Source organism: Capricornis sumatraensis, chromosome 12 (genome assembly GCF_032405125.1).
Source record: "Capricornis sumatraensis isolate serow.1 chromosome 12, serow.2, whole genome shotgun sequence".
Lineage (NCBI taxonomy): Eukaryota > Metazoa > Chordata > Mammalia > Artiodactyla > Bovidae > Capricornis > Capricornis sumatraensis.
In genome coordinates this window covers 77,654,966-77,678,166 of record NC_091080.1, presented here as the reverse complement: position 1 = coordinate 77,678,166, position 23,201 = coordinate 77,654,966, and the positions used below count along the sequence as shown (strand labels likewise).

The 23,201-nt window shown below is 40.7% G+C and overlaps 1 protein-coding gene and 1 non-coding gene across 2 annotated transcripts in view; both read right to left on the bottom strand.

The window, feature by feature from the left end:
* The window catches only part of GPC6 (glypican 6), a 1,216,347-nt gene that overhangs the window by 651,062 nt on the left and 542,084 nt on the right, over positions 1 to 23,201 (bottom strand). The gene's annotated exons all lie outside the window — the stretch shown is intronic.
* Positions 11,870 to 11,942, bottom strand: TRNAE-UUC (transfer RNA glutamic acid (anticodon UUC)). The gene has a single exon. It is a non-coding gene; the product is annotated as a tRNA-Glu (tRNA).

The window sequence follows — 23,201 nt, the reverse complement described above, 5'->3', positions numbered from 1 at the left end:
ATCTTTCTTAACCTCTTATTTTCCACTTGTGGATTTTTTTTCCTTGAAACATACTCCAGTTGCTTAGACACAGCATGCAAGGGATTTTAAAACCGTTTTTGAACTGCATGTATTTAAATAATTTTATTAACTTTTATGTTTGACTGAGCAAAAGTTTTCGGTCTTCAAATGCTTTATTGTATTTTAATGGTTCACAAAATGATTTCTTTTTCCAGCATGAAATTTTACAGCTGAGTGGCTGACATTGTACAGTATCTGTGTTATGTGCCTAATAGCTTATGTCATTTCAGTAGTGAAAACAGGGAGAGAATACGGTAATTATGACCACGTGGAAAAGATACCCATATGGCCAATCAGTTACTTTTCTTCTTATTTAATGTACCATTTTAATATGATAATTGTTGTAATGATGTGAAATATTATGCTTATCAAAAAGCCCAGAGTTTTCAAATAAGGAACAAACAAAAGAGTTTAGCCTGCATTATGAATCTCCCTGAACTTTGATGCTCAGGACAGGAGGGTCCTGATATTGTTGGAAAGTTCCAGTTTAGAGTATTTTGCCCCTTGACCTTTTCCTCCTTTCTCCACTTTTAGGGAGATCACTACTCTTTTGTTTCCAGCACTTTTCTCCCTTTTCATCAGCTTTCATCTAGTCATATGGTTTGGGAAGCAACTTCTGAATAGCGGACCCCGACTCTACAAGGTCAGCCTGCAGTCACCCTGGAGCTGCAGGACAGTATTGCCACATTTGCCAGACACTTACACCACTGTTAGCACGTTTTCATGTATCTTAACAGTGGAGTTTACCTCACTATCTTCCTTTTCAAAATTTATTGGTGAGTCCCCTGTATTTGGGCTTCCCAGGTGACTCAGGGGTAAAGAATCCGCCTGCCAATGCAGGAGACACAGGTTCAATCCCTGGGACAAGAAGATCCCCTGAGTAGGAAGTGGCAACCCACTCCAGTGTCCTTGCCTGAAAAATCCCACGGACAGAGGAGTGTGGCGGGCTACAGTCTGTCGGGTCACAAAGAGCCGGACATAGCTGAGCATGCGCACACACACCCCTGTATTTACAATATTAAATTAACAAATGTCTAGTTAATAAAGTCTACAATCAGTAAACTTGTAGACTTGTACAGTAGCCTTGTTTGAGAGTCCCTAGGACCGTACTTTTCTTTCCGGCCTCAAACAAGTATTAAGCTAGCGCTTCTCAAATTGTGATCTATGAACCACCTGTGCCAGAAACAACTGAGTCATTCTCTTAAAATATCAACTCCAAAGTCCCACCCCAGGACTTGAGAAACAGTACCACACCAATGAGCCATTTTAACAAACCCGCAGACGATACTTACACGTGCCAGATTGTGAGAACTGGTGTGATACGTTTTCAAAACTTATAAAATTTTTGAAAGACTATATCCTTCTTTCTACTCCATTTATCACATTCTCTATGATATATTTCTTTCCCTCTACTCTAATCCAGGCCCTTATCCCTTACGTCTGGATAATAAAAAATGATTCCCTGGTTTCTAGTCTTTTGATGCTGCCAGATTTGTCACCTTGGATCTTAAGTTTAACATTCTAACCACTGGCTTTCTAGTGAAATGCACTCTTTTACTCCTAGATATTAATGACATCTTGTTAGTTAAGGCACCTCGTTAACACCTACAAAATCTTCCCCTCAAGAGAACTGGATTACTTGCTATTCTTAAACACATATACCCTGTTATAATTCTGTGCCTTTGCTCAGGTTTTGCCAGGTACCTTGCCATTTTCACTTAAATTCAATATATTTATTATACAAAATCAGCATCCTTCTTGAAAGCTCGCCTTAGGACTTTGAATGGCCTCCCCTCATCCTCAAAAGCACCATTCAGATACAAGCTATGTCTCTCTGAAGGTTATCTGCATCTAGGTTGAGCCATCATAACACAATCATCCACCCTTTTTAACAGAAAAAAATATTGATTTGACTATAATTCCAGTTTACATAGACATACCAGAATGAATTTAAAACAGCTTTTGAGAATGTCTCTTTAAGCACAGGCTCAGAAAACAGGCCACTTCTGTTAGGGACAAGAGGAATAAAAAAGGAGTGGGGATAGGAAAAAGAGAGTTTAGCAATGTCATCCTGAAACAGATCAGTGAACAAAAAATAAACCGTGGCTTTAGGAATTTACTTCCACATCTGAGAGAGAAGCTGAAATGAATGTGCTTTAGTCAGAAGTTAACATAAGCAGATCTATGGCTCTATAAATCCATGTTTTGGGGAAGGGGTCTGAAAAATGCCAACTCAGCTGGGGTGTGTTACAGAAATGGTGATTTCCCTACCTCTGTACGCTCGAGGACCCCAGAGGTGTGAAAGTCTTTCATTAAAAGACAAGAAACAAGTGAAGAAAGTATCACTATATGTTTTTTTAGCCTGTAAAACCCTTGACAATAGGCTCGTTTGCTTTATGGGCACATTTTTATGCTGTGCCTATAACAGTGCTTCACACACATAGGTCATCAAAATGCAAGCTTTCAGTTAAGAAGGTTGCAATCAAACAGAAATAAAAATTCTGGCATATCAAACAAAATCCAGTTATTTTGTGTTAATAAATTTTTACTATGATAATAAGAAGTAGTATAACAAACATAAAGGTGATTCCAAAATAAAGATTCAAAGATACAGATAAAATGTAGGTTATTCACTTGCTCTAAGACTTGCTTCAAACATCTACAGTATCAAATCTTTAATAGGAGCGGTCTTAGATAAGGTTGAAAATTGCAACTTAAACGTTTATTTTTTTGTGCTAAGCCATTAAGGTCAATTTAATAAAATTTCATATAGCTATAGGGCCAGCTGTTTAATAATGAAGAAAGCTGTGTACCAGTTTCGAAAAGACTTCAGGGGTTGTTTTATATGCTGTTTTTTTTTTTTTTTTTTTTAACAATTCAGCTAAGCCAGGGGTCATTCCAATATGGAGAGATTGGAAAAAATAAATTCACAATGATGGCTGAGCTCACTGTTTACAATAGCAATGGAATCTGATATGGTAGGATGTAACTGACTATATAAGCAGCCTATGGTGATGCACCTTTCAGGAAAAAAATGTTTTTTTGTGTTTTTTTTTTTTCTTAAGTTTTCATTTAATGGGTTTGATATCCCCACACATATACAATGAAAATACACACATTTAAGTTGATGATACAGAACTTTTCTTCACATTTTGAGAAAAAAAAAATTAATGTATTTTTAAAAATTTTGATTTTCCTTTAAATTACTTCTTAGTGACTTTATGTCCAATTAATGCTATTGGACTGGGCTTCCTTGGTATCTCAGATCGTAAAGAGTCTGCCTGCAATGCAGGAGACCAGGGTTAGATCTCTGGGTGAGACAGATCCCCTGGAGGAGGGGATGGTAACCCACTCCAGTATTCTTGTGTGGAGAATTCCATGGATAGAGGAGCCTGGTGGGCTGCAGTCTATGTGTTCTCAAAGAGTTGACACTACCAAGAGACTAACACACACACACACACACACACACACACACACACACACACACACACACACCACTGGAGAACCTTTGCCTTATTCTTACCTATTTCTCTTGATATTGGTACTCTTCTATGCGTGTGCCAGGTATTACCTCTTTTTAAGATAACCTGTAATTCTTAGATTTATAAAGAAAAAAAAAAAAACAAACCTGTTTGCAGCCCTTTACGACAAATTCCAGCAGACAAGACCTGTGTAGCCTTTCCAATCCAGGGAATCATATCTACACACTGGGAAAATCTGAAGAAAAGCCTAGAAGTGTCTTTCTCTATAGAGTAGAAGAGTCCCACCTGTCATCAGTTCACACAGTTTGTCATTTCTCTGACATTGAACTCTAAGGTGAGTGCAAGATGCCTTGGGGAAATCAGGGAAAGAAACTGATCTCCAAGTTTTGTATTCACAGTTGCAAGGAACACATATCATCTGTGTTTGGCAAAAGGATAAAGGATTGCTCCCACCACACTCAAAAAAAAAGAACACAGGGAACACTGAGGCAAAACAATATAGACTATATTAACTTAAGCCATTTAGGTGTTTTGGGGATAATAAAATCACCTCTCTGAAACTGCACCACAGAAGCTGGATCTCATCATATTGTAATGGACTTTATGAAACATAGGGGCTCTACCCACTACATAGTTGCATGAGTGCAACTTGAGGCAAGTGATAAACTCTACGGCTGCATGAATACTTTGAGGCTTTGTATTATTTTTCCAAATTGTCTCCAGAGTTAATATGAATGATGAACATGGGATCAGAAATTTTTACCTATAGACACTAGAAAGAACTGAAGGAACAAACCTGATTTAGAATGTCATTGAGCGTGTTCAATTCAGTTCAGTTCAGTTCAGTCGCTCAGTCGTGTCCGACTCTTTCTGACCCCATGAACTGCAGCACGCCAGGCCTCCCTGTCCATCACCATCTCCCAGAGTTCACCCAAACTCATGTCCATCGAGTTGCTGATGCCATCCAGCCATCTCATCCTCGGTTGTTCCCTTCTCCTCCTGCCCCCAATCCCTCCCAGCATCAGGGTCTTTTCCAATGAGTCAACTCTTCACATGAGGTGGCCAAAGTATTGGAGTTTCAGCCTCAGCATCAGTCCTTCCAATGAACGCTCAGGACTGGTCTCCTTTAGAATGGACTGGTTGGATCTCCTTGCAGTCTAAGGGACTCACAAGACTCTTCTCCAGCACGACAATTCAAAAGCATCAATTCTTCGGCACTCAGCTTTCTTCACAGTCCAACTCTCACATCCATACATGACCACTGGAAAAACCATAGCCTTGACTAGACGGACCTATGTTGGCAAAGTAATGTCTCTGCTTTTCAATATGCTATCTAGGTTGGTGATAACTTTCCTTCCAAGGAGTAAGTGTTTCTTAATTTCATGGCTACAGTCACCATCTGCAGTGATTTTGGAGCCCCCCAAAATAAAGTCTGACACTGTTTCCACTGTTTCCCCATCTATTTCCCATGTTAAAAAGGCTATTTTGAATATAAATTATTTTGCCAATATAAAAACTGTAATGAACCTTGATTAAAGCCCCTTAAATTCAGCTCAATGTATTCAATTCCTCCACTGTGATGGTACAACAATTGGCTCTGAGCAGGTTTCAAAGAGGTAGTCTCAGTCCTTTTTCTCCAAGGACTCACAAAACTATGCAAGGAAAACAATATGAGATGGAAAACTGTATCTGGCAGGTAAATATAAAATTTGCAACACACACACACACACACACACACACACAACTGTAAAATACAAAGCCTAAACATAGAGTGAGGTCAGTGAGATCAAAATCATCAAGAACTTAAGGAAAAAAAAAAACAAACCCTGAAATGTTTATCTCAATTGTCTTTTAGAAAAGTGATTTGTTCAACTTGGATTTGCTGCAGTTCTTTGAGTTATTTGATAGAGTAAGACATGGCCATAGTCTCTCTGGACTTCAAGGCAAATGTGTTCAGCCAACCCAGAAATTCAAAGCACACATCAAAACACATCTTCCCATGGGAAGACTTGGCTCTCTAGACTCAATCATTGCCAAATAAGCCATTTGCTTGGAACGGGATTTTTCTGGGCAGAGGTGAGAGCTAAGAAATGGAGGACAGTTAGAAAAGGAAACTGCAGAGAGTGACAGAGGGGTTCTTGTTCTAGGACAGATATGCAGGTTCCCAAGAAAATTACCTGTGATGGCCAAGGGTCACATCCAAGCACATGTACTGATGTCACCCCAACCTCAACAATAGTCTCTGAGCTGCTTTTTTTGCCTTTTCTCTCACTTCTCCAATACTTCAGTTCAGTTGCTCAGTCATGTCTGACTCTTTGCGACCCAAGAACCACAGCACGCCAGGCCTCCCTGTCCATTACCAACTCCTGGAGTCCAACCAAACCCGTCCATTGAGTCGGTGATGCCATCCAACCATCTCATCCTCTCTCATCCTCTTCTCTTCCTGCCCTCAATCTTTCCCAGCATCAGGGTCTTTTCCAATGAGTCAGCTCTTTGCATCAGGTACCCAAAGTATTGGAGTTTCAGCTTCAACATCAGTCCTTCCAATGAACACCAACGACTGATATCCTTTAGGATGGACTGGTTAGATCTCCTTGCAGTTCAAGGGACTCTCCAATACGTAGCCCAATGCTTATCAGTTAGTACATACACAGTCACCATTTGCTGAGTGAATTATTTAATATACTCGCATGTATCAGAGCACCAGTTATTCTATAACATAAGACAGCCTATCTAAGAAATATCCTCCAGTTCACTCTCTTCATTTTGGTCCTCCGTTTTTTTCCCAATATTTTTCTTTACTGCTCTTTGTGTATGTGTGTATACCTTAACATAGATGTTAGGAAAAGAAAAATCTGACAAAGGAACAACATTCAATACACTTGAAGGAAAATATTGACATTCATGAAACCAAACAAAGCTCGTGGTGCCCCTCTATCTTTAACATGCCTCTATCAGCAAAGAAAAGCACAGGGGTTAACAGATTTAGCAGGGAAAGCAGATTGTAGTTCTACTGACAGCTAGGAAATGAAATGACATCCAGTATTTGATGACTGCCCTCAATTAGCCTATGCAAAGCAAGAATTAATTACCAGCATTGAAAAAGCTCACCTCTGACTTCTCTTTCAAGATCTCACTTACACTGAGTGTTCCTCTGGTGTTATAAACGTAAGTCTAGCAGACCTGATAACTTGCATTTCCCTTAAAATATTTTAATTTGAAGTAGTTTTTATTTAATATGGCAACCCATATTTGATGGCACACAACCCTTAGCTAACCTAAGAAACATAAATCTACATAGATATAGATGTAGCTAAAGAGAAATAATATATGTGCTTAGTCCTGACTCTTTGTGACCCCTATGACTGCAGCCCACCAGGCTCCTCTGTCCAAGGGATTCTCCAGGCAATACTGGAGTGGCTTGCCATGCCCTCCTCCAGGGGATCTTCCCAACCCAGGAATCGAACACAGGTCTCTGCATTGCAGGCAGATTCTTTACTGTCTGACCCACCAGCGAAACCCATTTAGATTTATAGAAAAAGATATATGAATGAGTATGATTTACTTATATAGAATACAATGGGCATTAGCAGTACCATTGCACATATTAGCTTTGGAATTCTCAAGGCAGCAATTAAATGTATTAATGTAAACCTATAAAATAATTTTATTACTATACAGGGAAATAGATTATAAAAATAATCTCTGTATAGGTACAGATCCTATTTTTTGACATCCTCCCCTAACAAAAGTTGTATATCTTTTTCCCAAGCTAGTAATGAAATAAAAGCAAATGAATCCCTAAAGCCATTCGCTTAATGAGATAATTTTGTTAAGCAAACAATAAAAACCTCATTGACAACAAAGACATCATGTCAGAACATACAGGAATGCCCAAATAAAAGGCTAGAATGTGATTTGCCTGCTTTCGGGGAGTAATCTGTGCAAATGGAAAGGCTTAGCTTGGTTTATCTAATATTAGTAGAAAGTATCAATCTTAGACAATGTAAGAATTAAGAAATACAAGCAAGTGTCAGAATGTAAGAAATATAAACACTGGGAAATGGAGAAAATATTTTTCCATTCCAAAGAAAGTGGGCTTGAGAGAGGAAACTGACATTTGTTTGAGCATCTAAATTCCAGCTCATGTGTGGGATCCTTTTCCCCATGGCTGTGCAATGATAACAGCATGGTACCAATTAGAAAGCTAAACTCAAAAGCTACCAACTGGGCTGGGGTCAGAAGAGTAAGGAAATGAAACATGTATCTTTTTTGGAAGACCACTTAAGCAGATGTGGGTTTAATTCCTAGTCTTTATTATTATAGGTATCATTATGGATAAAGAAACAAGATAGGGTTTGGTTATATGAGCAAGTGTGCTTCATCATAATATTAACATAACTGTCCTATCCATTGGTCATTTTTTGGTGAAGAATGGCCCAAATCTCACTCATCTCCATAGCACTTGACATTTCTGAAAGTCAGCAGGGAAAGGGATGGGTTTAATGGTTTAAAAGGACAAGGTGAGCATGATTAAAAGGTTTTTATGTCATATATATGGCACAAGCATCACAACTGACTTAGTAACAGCCCACCATATGGGGTTTTCCAAACTTGCTCTTAATGGAGCCAAGGGCAGAACTACAAATGTGTGCTGGTCTTAATAGAAAATGTACACTGAATATATTGAACATACTTTGAAAGATCAATTAGAGAAATGGACCAATAGATCCAGATATTAATTCTCTGTCCCAATATTGGGGATATTGGGGTTCAAAAGAGATGCTATGCACATTCTCTAAAGAAGCTTAAATGAGGTCGTAAAAGAGAGTTGGTTGACCTGTCTTGGTCTCATTTATTTCATCTGTAAGATATGGATGTTTATAGTATCTATTTCAGAGTTGGCCTTAAAGTACTCCAAACCCTGCCTACACAAAGTGAGGGTCCCATACACAAATGATGATTACTATTAATATTATTAATAAAACAAAATCCAATCCCCTAAATCTTTAAAATAATGTTTTGAGAGATTACTTACATTGTGTTTCCTTTTTTAAATACTCTGTCAAAAGAGGTTTGGTTGTTTCTCCAGGCCAGTGCTCAATGAAAATGTAGAAAATAAAAGGTTTCAGAGGCAAATGAAACTGGATTGTGTTTTGCAAAGGGGGTTTATTGTTTCTGGCTGTGGCACTCCATTTTAAAAAGCTAATTATTTTCCCACACAAACAGTCAGCAAATAATGAGTCATACTGCAGAATTTTGTGACTTTTCAGAGAACTTTTTTTTTTGACAGCAATATATCTCTGAGTAACTTTAAAATTCTGTTGAAATTGGTTTGTTTAGACAATGTTCGCCAACTTCTGCCTTGGGTGTTAAGAGCGAGCCACTCAGTTTTAGCAAAGCAAGGCTGGGCTGACTGTTCTTGAATACAGTAATGTTGCAGGCTACCCCAAAGTAAACAGAAATTGGCAATTTGAAAATGTCATCAACCCAGAGCTTTCAAAAGTGTTAAATATTTAACCATAGCTAATAGACTGCAAAGTAATACTTGCTTGGCCAAATACATGTGCTTTTCATTTCTCCCTGATCACATTTGGCATCATCTTTTTTGTAGCCTCACTCAGCATTTCAGAAGCAGAGGAGGCCAGAAGGTAGCAACAACCATCTGGTTCTAGAAAACTGCAGATTTAAGTTGAGGAGAGTGCTTTCGAATTTAGACTTTGGACCTGGGTTCAAATCTCAGACATGAAATCTGAACTCCACGTGACTTTCAGCATGTAACTCACTTCTGGAGGCTGTAGTTTCTGCACATGTGAAACCTTGTAAGTGGGTTGAGAAACAGTGTAACACAGTGCCAAGCAAGAGTGAGCCCCAAATTATTGGCAATAGGTATATAGTTGTTAACTGTTGTGATTTTGTACTGTGTTTTTTAGTGTTATTGTGTTGTTTATTGGTGTTGTGTTGTTGTGATATCAAGTACTTTCCTTTCTCTGAACATTCACCTTTTTTCTTCTCTTGGAATGCTCCTCCCTCTGGCCTTGCATGCCTGTCCCTTTCTCAACCTTTCCTGTCTTACATTAGATGGCATCTCCTCCCAGGGGCTTTTGCTGATCCTAATCTTTCTGGTTAAAGCAGCTGTTCTTTATGTCCCCGCCACAATGGCCCCAACCTCACTGCCCACTATGCCTTGGTCTAGTGCATTACGTGATTGTAACAAACTATATTAAGTATTTAGTTTTTAAACCTGTTGATGGTCCCCTTGCAGTCAAGTGCAAGCTCCTTAAAGGAGGGACATTCTCTTCCTTTTTCACGATGAATTTCCAGAGCCCAAACAGGCCACGATTCACTAGGACTTCTAAATAAATGCTTATTGATGAACCAACTCTGATTATGAGGAGTGTACCTCTGTAATCACTTTTTAAATTTATGCATTAGGATGTTGCTCAGAGTATAGCATTATTAAAGAGAGTTCCTGAAAAAGTTAATCCATCACTAAGGCATTATACATGACTTTTACTAATTATAGCATTGAGTGTGTCATTAGTGTCTGGGATTCTGGTAAAAGTAATATGCTAAGGAGAGGTTGGAGAAAAGTGTATTATATTAGCATAACTTATCTCCTAATCAAGTTCAAAATACAAGACACTTTGTGATAACTTCCCTAAATGTTCCAGTGCTCTTAGGAATGGCTCCAAGAAGTGGGATTCAGGGGAAGGTAACCACTAATCTAGAGAGTGGGAAGGGGTTAATAGCCCTCCTTTCTTCTTTTTCATGACAACTTGACCTTCAATGAATGTACTAGCACTCTGATCCCCTGGTCACCTGATATATACTAGCTATGTTACTTAGGAATAATATCTACAGGAAAACTGACCTGGATTGACAAATTAAGTCTAGTCTGGGAAGAACTAGAAATAAGTTATAAAAGTCTGGGATAGTCTTCCCAGTTTGGGGTGTCCCTGAATGTCCTGACTTTTCTGTCTCTTCTGCCCTTGATTTATACAAGGACAGCCATGCCCAGTGGTCTGTCAGAAACACTGGCTGCTCTGGGCCAGGAGGCATCTAAGCCAAAGTGGCTCTGAGGTCTTCCAAATTTGAACTTATCTCCCTGCCTCTGAGCTGTTTGTCACATGGCAAAAAGAGATTGGTGCAGCTCTCTTAGTGGCCACAGGACCTCCGCCTAAAGATAATTCTTGAAGCGGCCATGCTTTCCTTCTTACATCTTTCTACTGAAACTAAGATCAAGGGCAGTTGTTATGGATTGAATGTCCTCTCAAATTCATACGCTGAAGCCCTAACCCCCAATGTGATGGTATTTGCAGGTAGGACCACTGGGAGGTAATTAGGTTTAGATGAAGTCTCAAAGTCAGGACCATGATCATGGGATGAGTGATTTATAGAAGAGGAAGAGAGAATAGCTCATTATCTCTCTGCTAGTGAGAAGGTGGCCATCTGCGAGTTACGAAAAGGACACTCACCAGGAACTGAATCTGTGACCTTGACTTTGGATTTCTAGCCTCCAGAAATGTGAGCAATACATTGCTGATGGTTAAACCACCCAGTCTAGGTATATTGTAATAGCAATCAGAGCTGATTAAGGACAGATGTTTGATACTTAGTGCTCAGTAGTCCCTGAGAAGATACCTAGTGGGCAAAGCAGGACAGGGAATGGTTTGATGGCTACAGAAATCACAGATGATTCCTGGTGACTCAGATGGTTAAGAATTTGCTTGCAGTGCAGGAGATATGGGTTTGATCTCTGGGTTAGGAAGATCCCCAGGAGAAGAGAATGGCTACCCTCTCCAGTATTCTTGCCTGGAGAATTCCACGGACAGAAGAGCCTGGCAGGCTACAGTCCCTGCAGTTGCAGAGAGTCAGACATGGCTGAGTGACTAACACTTTCACTTTTTCACTTTTACTAATCAAAGGACATAGATTGAGACTGACTAGGGTGAGGAAACCATGAGAGAAAAGGCTGCTCCAACTTCTGACTAGCAAAGAAGTTTGGCAGAGAGGTAAGTGTAGGGAGTCTCTGTAGACAGACAGCAGTAAGTGAGACACAGGAGTATGAATGGCTATTTTGAAACTATTTCTTCCAGTATAGTAGCTAAATAAAGTAGCTGACCTGTATACATAAGCTCAATAAACACACGAGTGAGAGTGACATTTTAATACTCGAAAACTATCTTCATGTCTTATTCTCTACCTGTCTTATTAGCTAAATTCTGTGCAAAAGTGCTTTATTTGTAAGGATATGCAGTGTCCTGTCATGGCAGATATTATTATTATCATTAACTGGCTGTGCTGTGTGGCTTGTGGGATCTTAGTTCCCTGATCAGGAATTGAACCTAGGCTCCTGGCAGTGAAAGTACCAAGTTCTAACCACTGGACCACCAGGGAATCCCTTATCATGGAAGATATTAAAGCGAAAACGTCTCACCACGGAAGCAGTGATTCTGATATTTGCATGACTCCTTTTCCCTGCCCTCTAGTCATTCCTAAAGACAGTAGATTCTAATAAAAAAAGGATGGAGGAGGAAGTCAAAAGAACTCCAGCTTCTGGGTGGGATCATATAAACCCTCAGAACGATGCTGTGGTAGGGGGTCTGTGCCCCTCTGCTGCTTAGGAGATGGGTCCCCACCTAAGAGTGAAGAGCAGGACGTGATTGGCAAAGCCAGGGCAGGACTGACATCCTGAAATTCCATTATTATTACAGGACTGTCTACCCAAGCTTCTTTCTTCTCGTTTCTCTTCCTTCTGTACATACTGCCTTTATAATATTCCCAAAACTCACCTCTCCTTATTCCACTCTGCTCTCAAATGGTGCCTCACTGCCCACCACCAGATCATTTCTATCCGTGCAGATTTTATATAAAGCCAAATGCTACACTATACACCAGACAGAAGGGAACAAGCGGGAGGTATAGGCTTGTGCTATTTGCAAATTTGAACACATTGAAAAAGCCCAAAACGTAAGCAATGCTGGTATCTTTGTAAAGAAGGGAAAAAAAGGACACAGAACTAAGAACTCACCTTACAGTTATAGAGCATTAGTTGACTCCATTACTTATTATTATTATTATTATTAGTGATATTTCAGCAATAGTTTTGGTGCTTAGGTCTCAAAGACCACTGAACAAGGACATGCAATAAAGATAATACCCAAAAGCATACTGTGAGATGTGGTATGAATTCTCTCTCCAAAATATCACTTGTGAGTGATCATGCAGAACTGTGGTTTTGGCAACTTGGTTCCACTCTCTCTCCAGAGTCCTAATCTTTTTCAGACTAAACAGGCTGCAAGAAACGCTGAACTTCTATTGTCAGCCCTAATTCAAGTACCATGCCTCCCATGCTTAACATTCATAAGGACTGGCAACTTTTACATTTTCCTTATTTCGTAGTTGAATATTTTGATGATTTTTCTTCAGCCACCCATACTCCCATCCTATCAACCAAAGAGCTCATGTAGTTGACCTTCAAAACCAATACAATATTGTAAAGTAATTAACCTCCAATTAAAATAAATAAATTTATATAAAAAATAAAAGTTATGCATTTTGATAGCTCAGTTGGTAAACAATCTGCCTGCAATGCAGGAGACCCCGGTACGATCACTGGGTTGGGAAGATCTGCTGGAGAAGGGATAGGCTACCCACTCCAGTATTCTTGGCTTCCCTTGTGACTCAGCTGGTAAAGAATCTGCCTGCAATGCAGGAGACCTGGGTTTATACCCTGGGTTGGGATGATCCCCTGGAGAAGGGAAAGGCTACCTACTCCAGTATTCTGACCTGGAGAATTCCATGGACTGTATAGTCCATGGGGTTGCAAAGTCAGACATGAGTTTGCAACTTTCACTTTCTCAGTTTTAGTTTAAAGGGTAAAACAAACACACAAACCATGAACTGCATACCTAAGTGTGCACCAAGACACCAAACCTGTCATCCTGAGACTCTTCAAAGCCCACCGACTTCTGTCTGGTCTTTAATGAAGGCAAATTGCAGCAGATACTCCCTGTCACTTGTGAGACAAATGAGATGATACGGGAGACAAAGCCAACAAGTAGCCCTGCCCTGCATCTTCAATTAGCCGTGAAGGGAAAATGAGACAAACAGTCATGTATAATTTAGAGGCTTGCTCTCTGGTTCTTCCTGCTGTGGGAAGTTTTGCACTGAGGAAGGAAGCGTGATCTAGCGCAATGAACAGACCTGGGGGTCAGTCGTCTTGGGTTGTGTTTCTAGTCAGCTCCCTGACTTGCTTTATGACCTTGTAGGCTGCTGAATTTCTGCCAAAGAGACAAAAACAACCTGTATTTATAGATTACATGTTTGGTTATCCTGGGCAGGGGCAATGCCAACAGTCCTTTGATATATGTTACTATTATGTTTAGCACAAAAGACCTTGGTGATGAACAAAGACGTTGGTGTTTGAAAATAAAAACGAGTTTCAAAGCCTGGGAGGAAAAGATGACAAAGAGTACTTTAATGAGGTTACAAGGTATCTCCTTTTCTACCTAGAGAGTTGTGCTTTGTTTTGTGTTTTTTATTAGTCAGCAAAGTGTAAACCATGCTCACGATGAGAGCTGTTTCAGTAAGTGTCCAATAAGACTGTAACCTTATTTGACCAAGAAAGTACGTGGGAGCAAAGGATTTATTTTCCAGGAGAAGTGGGTCTTTGTCTACTAAGAACCTTAAGGTGCAGTGCTGAGAAAACTTAAGAAGTTGGAAAGCTGACTTCGGCAAGCAAATTTCAAATAGTGGTGGTTGTTGGGTCTCTGAATAGATATCTACTGAAAAAGAAATCATCAGACTCCACAGAAGAATCCAGAAAGGAAGCAGATAGAATCCCACTCCTGCTATGAAGAGTGTGGAGAAGCAAGGGCTAGAGGAGGCCAGAGGAGGATGGTGGGCAGAGGAGCCTGGGCAAGGAATCCCTTTCGTAAGGCAGAGAACCTCGGGAGGGACTGAAGGGGGAGCAAACTGCAGTAAGTCGAGACCACTGTTAGGCTCTGACTCAGGCAAGACCGGCTCTTCTGAAGGTTCTCCTTCCGAACCATAGTTTTACATCTCTCCTTTAAATCCTTATTCAGCAAAGTAACATTAAAAAACCTAATCAGGGTCACACCTTGTGAACCCATTACTTGTGCTTGTCCACACTTGACCTGAGGAAAGGTGGTACCCACAGCGCCAGGAATCGCTGAGGAAAAGGCAGCCAAGAGGTCTTCATCGGGGAGTCCATCCCCTGAAGAAAAGCAAGCCCTTAGTGGAGTCTGAGCTTTGCAGTTGGCTGACTGGGTTTCCTCCATTGTAGGGCTCGAGATAGCTTACTTCTTGGCCAGCAGAACCATGGAAAAGTCTGTAACAACTGGCTTTAGAGGATTCCTGCTGCCTCTTCCCAGCCTTCACGGATTGGCCTGATGCCAACCTGATGCCAACCAGTCTTCTCAGAAACTCCAGGTCTGTGGGAGGCGGATGGTTGGCTACACCTGGAAAGCCCTTAAGATCACGAAAGAGAAAAGCAAGCACTAGGGTTTGCCAATCTGTGGCTCAGAGCATTCTTGTTCCTTGATACAGATTTCCTGAGTACAATAGTGGCTGCTCCCCTGTCCCACCCAACTTCTCTCCACCTTAGAGCTGGTTCTGAGGGGTTAGCCGGTCCCTCTGAGGATGGATGTTTGGAGACAGCTCGTGAGCAAGCAGCTCTCCAGTCAAAAGGTTAGTCAATACTCAGTTTTCAAACCCAAGAGCTGAGAAGAGTGTACAGATTACAAATCTCTAGAAAACGGCCTTCCCTCACCAACACCTCCACCAGACCCCTGCCCAATACCCCAGCAAAGCAGAGAAATCAAACAGCCTCAAGAGGCATAAGAGAGAAAGCAAGAGCCTTAGGAGTCAGAGACAAATTTCATCTCCTAGTTTGGTTTCTGGAAAGAAGTAAGCAAATGCCATATTAACTGTCCACAACTTGGCTATAAGTATTCTACGGTGAAGCCACTGAGGAAAAATAACAGTCTTGACTATGACCAGCTTGGATGTGAGGGTTCACTTAGGGAACCCTGAAAGCCACGCATGCTACCTGGCTGCGAGGGATCCATGCCAGCAGTTTCAAGGCTGTACCCGGTTTGGTCAGAGGTTCCTAACAGTTTCCTCCCATGTGCTGAGGGCAGGCTGCTTACTGCAGAGGGGCCCAGGAGAGTCCAGGCTCCGCCTCACCACCTTGAAAAACATACTTGACAAGGAGGAGCATGAAAAGGTCACCTTGAAGAAAGCAACCTGAGGGGATTGAGACTCAGCTGAATTTGAGAGAGCAAGTCAGGAGAATACAGCTTGAAACACTCAGGCCTCCATTTGTCTCTGTGATTGGGATTATCCTTCCTGTTGTTATTGCTGTTGAGTCACTAAGTGGTGTCCGACTCTTTCACCACCCCAATGACTGTAGCCTGTCAGACTCCTCTGTCCACGGGATTCTCCAGGCAAAACTGGAGTGTGTTGCCATTTCCTTCTCCAAGCGATCTTTCCATCCAGGGATTGAACCCACGTCTTCTGCTAATTATTTACCACTGAGCCACCAGGGAAGCCCTTACCTTCCTGGGAGATGGCCAAACATTTTACCTCCCCAGAAGTGATCACACAAGCATGAGTCTGTGTGTCTAAGCAATATCCAGGTTGAATACCTTCTACCCAAGGCCTGAGACAGCCATGGCCTACAGCACCATCACCAAAGTTTTCTCCTCCTGGCCCCTCTTCATCTCAAACATCTGCTCTTACCTTTTGAAGAATGTCTTCAGGATCTTCTTCAGGTCAAGTTGTGGAAAGGGGGCGCGGATAAACTGAAACAGCACCATCTTAACCTGGTTGCCTTCTCAAACAGCTGGCGGATCAATCAAAAACCTAGGGCTAATTTTCAAAGACAGCACTGTACAAACACATAACAGAAAATATGTCTCCAGGAGGACCCCAGGACCAAAAATCTTCAATCTACGGAACTCAGAGAATAGAAACATTGCTACCAGTGTGCTGGACAAAGCGAAAAGCCCATCCATAAGAAGAACCTGGCTTCCAGGAACACCAGTAGCTTATATGAACTGATTTGAGACAAGCCAATCAGCTTCCAACTTTGATTTTTCCCTTAATTCCTTAAATTTCACCTGAAACCCTGGATAGAGGAGACTGATTTGAATCCTGTCTCTGGTCTCCTTTCTGGTGGACCTCAGAGTAAAGCTCTTTGTTTTCTCAAAAGCCAGCACTGCTCTCCTGGTTTCTGTGTGTCTTGCTGGGTAGCACCTCTAAGCCTCTACAAAACTGCTGAACTGGCCCATTTCTCCAGGAGCTGACCCTCAGAATGCAGAGAGAACAAATTCCCTTAGCACTCTAGCAAATGGGGTCCATCTTTGGAGGATATGGTACTTAATGTCTCAGCTCAAAGAAATAATGGCATGTAACAGACCAGTTGCTAGCTTAGTAGCCCAGTGAAAAATCTCCTTTACCAAAGATTAGTATCTCAAGAAGCCAAGAAAGAAATACCTGTGGGTCTACAGAACGTGAATTAATGCTAATATTTATTGACCACTTAGTATTAGGCACTATATTAAGTGCTTTACCTATTTTATTTCATGTAATTCTAAATTTAATGTTCCAAGATGGCTGCTGTTATATGTATTTACCCATGGCATAATTGAAGCATGTCTGAATAATCAAAAAGGTAAGTAACCTATCTATTTTATATCCATACAGATGCAGTTTTTTAAAAAAATATTTATTTACTTTAATTGGAGGATAAATACTTTATATTGTGATGGCCTTTCCACACCTCAGCATGAATCAGCCATAGGCATACATGTGACCCCTCCCACCTCCCTCCCCATCCCATCCCTCCAGGTTGTCACAGAGAAACAGCTTTGGGTTCCCTTCATCATACATCAAACTCCCACTATCTATTTTAATGTATATATTTCAATGCATTCAAAGCAATCCTTATCAAACTACCAATAGTATTTTTTACAGAAATAGAATAAATAATTTCACAATTTGTATGGAAACACAGAAGATCCCAAATAGTCAAAGCAATCTTGAGAGAGAAGAATGGAACTGGAGGAATAAATCTTCCTGACTTTAGACTATATTACAAAACTACAGTTATCAAGCCAGTATGGTACTGGCACAAAAACAAAATATAGACCAGTGGAACAAGATAGAAAACCTGGGGATAAATCCATGCACCCAGGTGTAGGGTGTTTAAAGAATAATTAGGATTCAAAGACAGAAAGTAGATGGACTTTGTTTTGGTTCTGGTCTTTGCCAATAAATAAGGTGACTAACTTTTCCAGTTTGCTAAGGTCTGTCTTGGATTTAGTATACAGTGTGGGATTTTCCTCAGAGTGATCAACCATTCCCTACCCCCAAAACTAAGTTGTTCTCAGCTACTTGCCCACTATATTCAAAAATCTAAGCCCCTGAAAGTCTAGGATAGAGGTAAAGCATCTTTGGCTGTACCACGTTTCCCATGTCATGCTAATGGTGGAAAAAAGTGACTTAATCTCCATCTGGTGGAGGTACCAAACCACACCTAACATAACTATAGCATAGAAGCAAGTGCAATGCTGCCCAGGGTGCCTTTTGGGATCCTTCAAGATAACTACCCCCAGCCACCCACTGCCACAGTGCTCACTGAGCTCAGAAGAGATCCGAGTTAATTTCTGGAGAACACAAAGTCTTTCTAATGCCAGATCATTAGAAACAGAAAATAAAGGAAATTTGCAACATTTCTTTGCTGCAAGCTCAATATTGCTGACAATGTCCAGTCTGTGTTCAGAGAACAGAAAATAAGTGATGTAAAGAAACCTTCATGAGCACTGCCTTATTGGACTCCTTTACCTCATGACAGAAGCCAGGGAATGAATGTGAGAATGTATGTGAGTATGTGTGTTTATGTTGATAAAGTCCTGGTTGCTAATGTCTTAAATGAAGAAAGTAAGTAAGTCGCTCAGTCGTGTCCGACTCTTTGTGACCCCATGGACTGTAGCCTACCAGGCTTCTCTGTCCATGGGATTTTCCAGGCAACAGTACTGGAGTGGGTTGCCATTTCCTTCTCCAGGGGATCTTCCCGATCCAGGGATCGAACCCAGGTCTCCCGCATTGCAAGCAGATGCTTTACCCTCTGAGCCACTAGGGAAGCCAAAATGAAGAAAAATCAATATATTTCGGTTTCCTGAATTTCACCTGGTTTCCTATTTAAAAATTGTCTGTGTTAAGCCTAGACAAGGCTTCCCCGGGGAGCTCAGCTCTAAAGAATCTGCCTGCAATGTAAGAGACCCAGGTTCAATCCCTGGGTTGGGAAGATTTGCTGGACAAAAAAATAATGACAACCCATTCCGGTACTCTTGCCCGGGAAATTTCATGGACAGAGGATCCTAGTGGACTAGAGTCCACAGAGTCCACAAAGAGTCGGACATGACTGAAGTGACTTAGTGCAAGCCTGAACAAAGTCAGTGTAAAGACCAAGAAAGTGATTCTAGCCTGCAAAAAAAAAAAAAAGGCAGGTGCATAATACAAGAGAAAAATGTTAATTAAAAATATGGAAGGGGTGAGGTTGGAGAAATTGGTGGGCAAGCAGACATCAAGGGAAGGTGACTGAAAGGAAAAAACAGCTAGTAGGCAAGGGACCAAGAAGCAGCAGGGAGTTGGAGGGGTCCTATCTGACTCTGAACATCTCTCCTCCCAGAAACCTTTGTGACATTCTGGGGTCCCAATCTGCCATGTGCAGCAGTCACTACAGCTTGTGTTTCTCTACAACCTGGATCATTTTACCAGCTATTTAACAAGACTAAACAAATGGTGTTAACCTCAGAAAGCACAGTACATTCTGTTTATAGACGTGTACGTTCCTTCCTACTATTAAACTGTGATAACCTTTGGCAAGAAATATACACTACTCTGCTCTGTCTTCTCTGAGAAGAAATTTTCTTTCTGTTCTCACATGATCACTGAAGAAACAAAGACTACCATATTTAGTGGAAGACAAAAGGGCATGTTGTTAGAAAAATATTGACTTAGAAAACCTTATCCCTGAGAAAAAGATTGTTAACGAGATGAGCCAATGAAAAATTCCCAGTGAGATTTATAAAACTTAGAAACAATTTTTTTTTTTTGCCGATGTTCACATATCACTTTAAGTTGACCCAGAGCATTAAATCCAAGCTAATTTTAGCTAGTTACTATATTTTTAGGATTAAGGGCTTAAATACCACTATTGTAGTGAAAAAAGTAGCGTATGAAGCTGCCTGGTTGGAATCTGGTAAAAGAGCATCCTGTTTTGAAAGAAACTTCTCATAACCACTCCTTTTATTGAATGACTCTTTCAGCATGTCCCTTCCTCTGTTTTGCCTCATTACCATTTTTGCAACACACGTCTCGTTCCCTAGAGTTAAAGTGCCCTGAGGAGAGAGGAGGTATCTGATTCATTCATTCCATCATCAATGTTTACTTAGTAGCTGGTATGTGTCAGGCTTAATTCTAGCGCCTGGAATACAGTGGTGAATGAAAACACAGTCACTGAATCACATGCACAGGCTTGGGGATGGAGGATTGGTAAGTGAACGAGAAATCATGATGCCACCTCTACATGCTAAGGAATGGATAAACTTAATGGCTCTAAGGACCTAATCTTAAATGGTTAAGGAAGGATTCACAGGGAAAATGACACTTAAGCAGAGTCAATTGTTTTGCAGGTTAGTAATAGTAATCCAAGCCCTAGGGGTGGGAAGACCAGTGCTGGCCATGGGCAGGGCACATGTCAAATAACAGTCTTGCAGTCAAGGCACTGGTGGGTCCTGAGGTCATGATCTCCACCGAGCACTCAGCTCTGTGCAGTGAACAAGGCATTCACTCAACACCATGAGATGAGTTAAAGTAACAAAAACTGGACTTCCCTGGTGGCTCAGTGGTAAAGAATCCCCTTGCCAAAGAGGAGACATGAGTTCGATCCCTGGTCCAGGGGGGATCCCACATGCCACAAAGCAACCAAACCTGTGGGCCACTACTATTGAGCTTGCACTCTAGAGCCCAGGAGCCGCAACTACTGAGTCTCTGTTCCCTAGAACCCATGCTCTGCAACAGGAGAAACCACCGAAATGAGAAGCCCACTTGCCGCGACTAGAGAAAGGCCTGACAAAGACCCAGCACAGCCAAAATAAATAAAATTATTAAAAAATAAACAGAATTGCAAAAGGCTACCTAGATCAAACTGCATATGAAGAAACATTAAAACTATCCTTCAGATCCCTGTTTTTTAAATTAATTTTTGAGTGCAGTTGCTTTATAATGCAGTTAGTTTCTGCTGTACCTCAAAGTGTATCAGCCACACGTAGACATATATCCCCTCTTGCTTGGATTTCCTTCCCATTCAGGTCACCACAGTGCATTAAGTGAATTTCCCTATGCTATATTTTTAAGGGCTCTAATCACCCTTTGTTTTCTTATGCTCTTTATTCTTCTCTAGTTCTTGTTACCCAAGAGCTTAAGAAGCTAAATCAGTGAGGAAAGGAGTTTACTAAATTCTCCCTTGAAGATGAGTTACATTTGTTTAGCAACAGAAATCTGAAGGACATCAGATGATTCCTCATCTGTGTTCTATACATGCATGAGTTGAAAGTTGGAATAAACATTTTTTAAGCTCAGCAAATTTCCCCCTCTGAGGCGGCCAGATGTTCCAGCTAAACACTAAGCTGGTGGTTAGTAATCAGGCCCTTCTTTGATGGCAATCAGTTTTTAGTGATCAGGGAAAGAGTGTTTCCAATAACTCTTCCTTCATTTATGAAATAGAGTATACACTTAATTTGTATCAGCGATACATTGAAGCAGGCATTTGCCATTTGCTTGTAAAAATAAAGCCTCCACAGTCATTCCACAAATGAGCCCAATGGAGTTATTTTAGCTCCAGACTCCAACTAATTTTGATTGAAGACATTTTTCTGACTGATAAGGATTCCAAAAATATTTTTATTCTGAGGCAATATACACTAAATACACGCTTAAAAAAAAAGTGACTCAGAACACTGAAAAAAATACACTCCCAAGTTAGTTTCTCCCCCCAGTGTTTCAATATTCCTTGCTATAGAACTGCAGCTCATTTTGCATTAGTTCTTTCAACAAAATACAATTTTCTGGTAGAGCACTTGTTGCTTTTTCATGGGGTATTAAGTGGAAACTCTGAGTCCAAAATACAGCTGCTCCTGCTCTGATAAGCAGCCAAAATTATCTCCAGAAGGCGTACCTTCATTACAGCACATCACTTTTCAGACAGCCGCTTCCCAGTCATATAATGCTTGGCATACTGATTATATACAAAGTAACAATTATGTCACTGAGGATAAATGTTCAAGAAATGATATCAACACTAGTTCCAGGGAGCTTAGCCCAAGTCACTGCAGAATAAACCCAATGTTGTCACCACTGAGGGAAAAAATAGTACACCCTTCATTGTTCAGTCTTCAAGTCCTGTCTGACTGTCTTTGCGACCCCACGGGCTGCAGCAAGCCAGGCTTCCCTGTCCTTCACTATCTCCTGGAGCTTGCTCAAACTCATGTCCATTGAGTTGGATCCAATCATCTCACTCTCTTTTGGCCGCTTTTTCTCCTGCCCTCAATCTTTCCCAGCATCAGGGTCTTTTCCAAGCAAACTGGGTATTGTTTTTGGATGCATCAGGGGCGTCCACTGAGCTAAAACGAGAGATCCAAACTGAGCTGATGCTTTTTGCCACCAGTAACAATTAGATTTATTTGGTCTTCAGCTAAGCTTAAAGAGATAAATGCATGTAGCTTGGCTTTACGAGAATGAAGTTGGTCATAGGAAACACTGTTGTACAGGACTGTGTTAAAAAATGTCCCCAAAGTGCTTATTTTGTAATAATACTTATGGCAAATATCTCAATAGTTTTAACTGTGATTTGATGATGAAAATGCCTACATGTCTTTGAATCATCTTTCCTTCTCCTTCCCCAAAATCAAGTTCACTGAAAATAATTTTTCTTGGACATAATGTAATATTCTATAAAAATAATCTTCTGGTTTAATTAATTATTTAACTTTACTTTTTAACAAAGGGAAAGTTTCAGATGGCCTCTCAAGGTATATATGCAAAATCCATTATGAAGTGCACCACAATCCAGCCAGATTTCTAAGTACTTAGTAGATTTCAACAAATCTTCAATTTTGTTAATTTCACTGAAAAAAAAAAAAGTTTGATTCTAATGATCGACTACTTTTGCTGGATGATGGTCTGCAAGCAGTTGTTACAAATTTAAGAGCTGAATAGGAACAGAAATCCTGCACTAGAACCAAAGTATTTCAGAACATAGGTTTTTCCCTCTTAACCCCAAACCTTTGTATGGGGTTGAGTGAGCCATCAAAGGTTCATGGTGTTTGTGTGTCAGCTAATACTGACTCATTTCTCACTGACCTGATGTGGCAGAGACATCTCATATGCAGAGACAGAGTTACATTTGGTCTAAGTGGCTGACTTTTACAAATGCTGACTTTTTTCTATCGTATCAAGAAGTTAGCTTCCAAAAAAAGTGATACGACTTGAGAATAGTCCCATGTTATTCTTGGAAGCACAGGTCCGTTCCATGAATTGAAAGTGCTTTGAACAGGGATAATAGCA